The following is a 7,451-nucleotide window of genomic DNA, read 5'->3' on the forward strand; positions in this document are numbered from 1 at the left end:
ATATTTAGCGAATACAGTGATGGTTAATCAATTAGAGTCGCTTATCTGCATGCCTCAATTATCTGCTTTATGCCAATCATAAAGGAGAGAGTGGTCCCTGGAGACTTGTTGGGCCACTGTTAACACGTCTGATATCTTTGGGCTTACAGGGATAAGGACGAGGGGGCTCAGTGGGTTTCTCAATTGAAAGCACTGACAGTGTCTGCTGCTTCCTCAGAACAAGTAGGTTATACTTATACGGACTAGAAAATATCTATCTGAAGGAGGAATAAGCGAGCGAGCGAGGAGAGAGAAAGAGAGAGAGAGAGAGAGAGAGAGAGAGAGAGAGAGAGGGAGAGAGAGAGAGAGGGAGAGAGAGAGAGAGAGGTGATGAAGCGAGCAGCAGAGTGAAATGGGGGATAAACGCTTTCCTGATGAAACCTGTCTGCGTGGGGAACTGACCAGACCCATGTCATGTGACGGGGTAGAACAAGGGAGCCTGGGTAATAAGGATACCACCAGTACCAGCACTACAAATTCCAGAGCTTGCACTGCCAGATGCACACAGTCCATCCCCTCTCTTTAGTCAAGACACAGTGCACAGAGAAAACTCTATCCACCAGCCTCACAGTCTTCCTCCTCCCCCCCACATAGCACCTTCCATTTTTCAAGAACAATCTGGAAGCAGTCCCACATGCCCTCACTTTCATCATCCTGGTGTTTGTTGTAACAAAGTGGCCAGGGCAGTGGGGTGAAGAGGTCACAGCCCAGTCCAAACACACCCAACAGTCATAATAATACTACAGTTTGGGCCTTTTCTATGTTGTCGGGCACAAGGAGGCCAACTAAGGCCAAGTGGATGGATAAATAAGTCACTTAACTTGTCAAAGTCGTTCAAGTGGGCCCATCAGGGGTGATCTGCCAGGTGGAGGGCAACGGTGTGACGCACCTCTCCTGTCCATGGTATGTTTTGAGGTCTTTATTTGACATCAAGGGCTAATGTATTAGTTTTGGGGCTCATAAATCAAGGGCAATGGGATTTTGATTTGGACGTACAAGTTCTTTAATACATTTTTCAGTAAGTGTACACAATGAATACTCAAGAACATTAAACAAACTGACTGAATTATTTGCTCTTTGCTAAGATGCATCACCACAAAAAAAATTATGGGGCTGTACTATTCATAAGGAGCAAAATAGAGATGTGCTGCCACCTAGTGGATAGTTACTTCACCACAGGCTACAGGGTGCATAGGGAAACTTCTGCTGTCATTTATATCCCCCTGCCAAGAAACCTGTCTTTCACAGTAATGGGTACAACAGAGTAGGGTACCATTACACCTGGGCTGCAGTCTTGAGACCCTGGCTTAAATAATTACATTTTCACAATCCTTTCCCAATTCAAGTGCGGCATTTCAGCATATCTGCCTATCTGACAGAACTACTCTAGCCTCTAGAGCCGTTGTGGGTTTTATACTACATTACCCATAACTGCTGAGACTGAAGCCTCCAGAAACAGCCTCACTGTGTGTGGTCCTGAGGTATTTCACTTCCTGTTCTCATAGGCCCGTCAGGCCAATCAGATGCATTAGCCTGGCTGGGCGCTTGGAGATCCCTCTGAGATGGGTGAGTAAATCCATCTCAAACACTGATTATTCCCAGTGCAAATTCCCCACATACCACAGCAGAGCAAAGCACTGTGCCAGTGGGCCTATTAGAATATCAATGAAAGAGCCAGAGGCCTCATCATCATCAAACGCAATAGAGGAATAAAGCCTCAGCCTGCCAGGCAGTGACTGGTTGTACATAACAGACTGGTATCACTTTTTAAACCGTCAATTCATTCATTTCACATAGAGAAATTGCATTGTGCACTGACCAATAAGGTGTTGTGAGTGTGAGCTATGACTTCCATCCATGTCAGATCTTTTCCTGGCCACACACACACACAATCCGTCCATCCATCCAGCCACCCACACACACATCCTCATATAAGCAAACATGCGGGCGGGCGGACGCACACACATACACACTTGCGCATGCTCGCAAGCACACACACACACACACACGCCCTTCCTGCATTGTGCCACCCATAGCTGGGTGGCACCTCTCTCTGAGAGTAGCTCCCACTCACAGGGAGAATGCTCAGAGAGGATGATCTCAGTCTGTTTTTTTGAGGAAGAGGGAAGTGATGTGCTTCTCTGACTTTCCCTTCTCCAAAAGTTCTTTAAAAGAAGATTCTCTGAGCAGGACTGCAGGGGAAATGTGCACAAAGGGCAATATTTTAATTGCAAAATGTGGCCCGCTCTCCATTTTAAGCAATGTGAAACAGTTTCATAATAGATTTGGAAAAATGATTTGGATAATGTTTTGGGATATAGCCTAGCTTTGACAATAATTAAGTGAAGTTCTGAGAAAGCATTGGCCAACAACTGCATTTAGGACCTAAAAACAAAATGTCTTCAAAAAATGTCTTCGTCACCTTCCACCTCAAAAAGCCCAAGAAAGACATCGACCATCTCAGATTGTTCTGAACTGGTTTCTATAGTTAGAAACAGATAAGACTAGCATTCCTGAAACATTATTTTGTTAAAAGATATATAGAAATTAAGCTAATTGATTGTACCTAAATTGTCCGTTTGAAGTTATAGGATCCATATAGTACTCTATAAATATAGTACCCAACATCCGATTTGGACCAAACCCCTTCTCAACAATGATTAAGACCTTAAAATGGTCAAAGACCCCCTAAGGAAGTTGAGCCTTGGAGTTTTGTTTAATCATACCATGTAATGTATTCTCTGTGAATTTGGTGATGGTTCTCCCCCTGTTCAGAGAAATTAGCCATTAAAGTAGCTTGCATTTCCCCCCATAAATTAGTGTGAAAGCCAGGTCGAGTCTACTAGATGCCGCTTTTTCTACTACTGCTTGACCCTCCTGTGTTTATCAAATGGATCACAGTATTTTCTTTGCAACTTTGGGTAGAAAACCAACAGCTTTTGCTCGTGATGAAAATAAATTGTGGTCATCCTTACAAGTCAAGCTAGTCCTCCATGAATTTGTTCCTCTCTTAGCAACCTAATGTTTCAACCCAACTCTCCTTGAGTAATGGCAGTTCTCTGAGAGGGCTATCCCTATGGTGCAATTCTCATATGAAGACTTTCCCAATAAGCCCAAACATTTTATGGAGAAATGGGCTAGTGACTGTTGTGACAACCCTAATAAAATAATACAATTATAAACCATTGCATTATTAGAAAACATATGTATACTGTGCATTCAAAAAGTATTCAGACCCCTTGACTTTTTCCACATTTTGTTACTTTACAGCCTTATTCTAAAATTGATTAAATTGTTTATTTTCCTCTACACACAATACCCCATAATGACAAAGCAAAAACAGGAATATCTGAAATATAACATTTACATAAGTATTCAGACCCTTCACTCTGTACTTCGTTGATGCACCTTCGGCAGGGATTACAGCCTTGAGTCTTCTTGGGTATGACACTACAAGCCTGGGACACCTGTATATGGCTAGAGTCTCCCATTCTTCTCTGCAGATCCTCTCAAGCTCTGTCAGGTTGGATGGGGAGCATCGCCACACAGCTTTTTTCAGTTTTCTCCAGAGATGTTCGATTGGGGTCAAGTCCGGGCTCTGGCTGGGCCACTTAAGGACATTCAGAGACTTATCCTGAAGCAACTCCTGCATTTTCTTGGCTGTGTGCTTAGGGTTGTTGTCCTGTTGGAAGGTGAACCTTCACCCTAATCTGAGGTCCTGGAGCTCTGTCAGAGTGACTATCGGGTTCTTGGTCACCTCCCTGACCAAGGCTCTTCTCCCCCGATTGCTCAGTTTGGTCAGGAGGCCAGCTCTAGGAAGAGTATTGGTGGTTCCAAACTTCTTCCACTTAACAATCCTGTCTCGGAGCACTACGGACAATTCCTTCAACCTAATGGCTTGGTTTTTGCTCTGACATGCACTCTGTCACCTGTGTGACCTTATATAGCAAGGTGTGTGCCTTTCCATATCCTGTCCAATCAATTGAATTTACACAGGTGGACTCCAATCAAGTTGTAGAAACATCTCAAGGATGATCAATGGAAACAGGATGCACCTGAACTCAATTCTCATAGCAAAGGGTCATAGCAAAGGGTCTGAATACTTATGTAAATGTGAAATCATTTAAACATTTTTTAAATACATTTTCTAAAATGTCTAAAACCCTGTTGTTGTTGTGTCATTATTGGGTATTGTGTGGAGATGTATTTAGTCAACTTTAGAATAAGGCTGTAACGTAACAAAATGTGGAAAAAGTGAAGGAGTCTGAATACTTTCCGAAAGCACTGTATGTTGTGTGATTAGTGACATTTACTATTAAACCAAACACAATACCATTACCAAACACAATAAAGTGTTCAGGACTTTTACCATTGAAGACCCATTTAGACCACAACATTGAAACCATTGCAACAGCTGTAACCTAATGGCTTGCTTGTTTACCAGGAATGGTCTAATCCAGACTTTTTTAAATGGGAATAATCCACACACATAGGGGCTGTTTCCTGGAAATGTGATACATTTCATAAACACAAGAGAGCAAATTGGATTAAACAGTATGGAAGTAGCAGGAACAGCAGCATCTGGTGGTCAAAATCTGGTACTTTCATGCTAATTTATGGGGGGAAATGCAATCTACTTCAATTACTAATTTCTCTGAACAGGGGAAAAACACCATCCCCAAATTTACTGAGAATACATGATTATGAATTATTATGAATAAACAATGCTCCAAGCCACAGCTTCATACTACTTGTCAAACAGAGAACTGATACTGTATACTGGATGTTGGGGTGGGCTTGGTGTGTGGTGTGAAGGGTTGTTGGTGGCTTTTGACCATTTATTTGGATTTCTCATGTATTAATCGTTGTTAAGAAGGGGTTGGTCCAAATGTAATATTGGGTATGATATTTCTTGAATATGTCTTTCAACAAAATCATGTTGCTGGAATGCTTATCTTATTGGTTTCTAACAACAGAAACTACAGTGCCTTGCGAAAGTATTCGGCCCCCTTGAACTTTGCGACCTTTTGCCACATTTCAGGCTTCAAACATAAAGATATAAAACGGTATGTTTTTGTGAAGAATCAACAACAAGTGGGACACAATCATGAAGTGGAACGACATTTATTGGATATTTCAAACAAATCAAAAACTGAAAAATTGGGCGTGCAAAATTATTCAGCCCCCTTAAGTTAATACTTTGTAGCGCCACCTTTTGCTGCGATTACAGCTGTAAGTCGCTTGGGGTATGTCTCGATCAGTTTTGCACATCGAGAGACTGACATTTTTTCCCATTCCTCCTTGCAAAACAGCTCGAGCTCAGTGAGGTTGGATGGAGAGCATTTGTGAACAGCAGTTTTCAGTTCTTTCCACAGATTCTCGATTGGATTCAGGTCTGGACTTTGACTTGGCCATTCTAACACCTGGATATGTTTATTTTTGAACCATTCCATTGTAGATTTTGCTTTATGTTTTGGATCATTGTCTTGTTGGAAGACAAATCTCCGTCCCAGTCTCAGGTCTTTTGCAGACTCCATCAGGTTTTCTTCCAAAATGGTCCTGTATTTGGCTCCATCCATCTTCCCATCAATTTTAACCATCTTCCCTGTCCCTGCTGAAGAAAAGCAGGCCCAAACCATGATGCTGCCACCACCATGTTTGACAGTGGGGATGGTGTGTTCAGGGTGATGAGCTGTATTGCTTTTACGCAAAACATAACGTTTTGCATTGTTGCCAAAAAGTTCAATTTTGGTTTCATCTGACCAGAGCACCTTCTTCCACATGTTTGGTGTGTCTCCCAGGTGGCTTGTGGCAAACTTTAAACAACACTTTTTATCGATATCTTTAAGAAATGGCTTTCTTCTTGCCACTCTTCCATAAAGGCCAGATTTGTGCAATATACGACTGATTGTTGTCCTATGGACAGAGTCTCCCACCTCAGCTGTAGATCTCTGCAGTTCATCCAGAGTGATCATGGGCCTCTTGGCTGCATCTCTGATCAGTCTTCTCCTTGTATGAGCTGAAAGTTTAGAGGGACGGCCAGGTCTTGGTAGATTTGCAGTGGTCTGATACTCCTTCCATTTCAATATTTTCGCTTGCACAGTGCTCCTTGGGATGTTTAAAGCTTGGGAAATCTTTTTGGATCCAAATCCGGCTTTAAACTTCTTCACAACAGTATCTCGGACCTGCCTGGTGTGTTCCTTGTTCTTCATGATGCTCTCTGCGCTTTTAACGGACCTCTGAGACTATCACAGTGCAGGTGCATTTATACGGAGACTTGATTACACACAGGTGGATTGTATTTATCATCATTAGTCATTTAGGTCAACATTGGATCATTCAGAGATCCTCACTGAACTTCTGGAGAGAGTTTGCTGCACTGAAAGTAAAGGGGCTGAATAATTTTGCACGCCCAATTTTCCAGTTTTTGATTTGTTAAAAAAGTTTGAAATATCCAATAAATGTCGTTCCACTTCATGATTGTGTCCCACTTGGTGTTGATTCTTCACAAAAAAATACAGTTTTATATCTTTATGTTTGAAGCCTGAAATGTGGCAAAAGGTCGCAAAGTTCAAGGGGGCCGAATACTTTCGCAAGGCACTGTACTTAAATTCACACAGGACACTGGATAAGACAGGAGAAGTATTCCAGATATAACAAAGTGACCCTAGCCCCCCGACACATAAACTACTGCAGCATAAATACTGGAGGCTGAGACAGGAGGGGTCGGGAGACACTGTGGCCCCATCTGAAGATACCCCGGGACAGGGCCAAACAGGCAGGATATAACCCCACCCACTTTGCCAAAGCACAGCCCCCACACCACTAGAGGCATACCTTCAACCACCAACTTAACATCCTGAGACAAGGCAGAGTATAGCCCACAAAGATCTCCGCCATGGCACAACCCATGGACTCAATCGGTGTGCAATAATATTGTTTAACACAATTTTTTAATGACTACCTCATCTCTGTACCCCAACATACAATTATCTGTAAGGTCCCTCACTGGCGTGTATTCATGGAGGCTAAGGGAAGCCAGGCTTCCTCCAAAAAATGACCAATAAAATGTAATAAATGATCTTTCATCGCTCTGTGTTTCATAATGTTCCTTCAATTCACAAGAGGCTGAATGTATCTCACCGGAGAAAGCATCCGAGCCAGTGAAACAGCGCCCCTCTGTCTCAATATACTTTGCCCATCTATCTGATGCTGTATGGTCAAAAATAGTATGATATTGTTGCCGCCCGTAGCATTGAATGCAAGGTAAGCCAGCGAGCATTTGGCCTCCCTTGATTAATAAAAATTATACAATTATAGCCAATCAGCGTTGGTCCTGGCACACCAAAATAAAGTGCCAAGGGAAGCCATTTTGGATTTGGCTTCACACCACTCACATCAAAAGAAAAACG

Source organism: Oncorhynchus mykiss, chromosome 10, assembly GCF_057628025.1.
Source record: "Oncorhynchus mykiss isolate SJ-2025 chromosome 10, ASM5762802v1, whole genome shotgun sequence".
Lineage (NCBI taxonomy): Eukaryota > Metazoa > Chordata > Actinopteri > Salmoniformes > Salmonidae > Oncorhynchus > Oncorhynchus mykiss.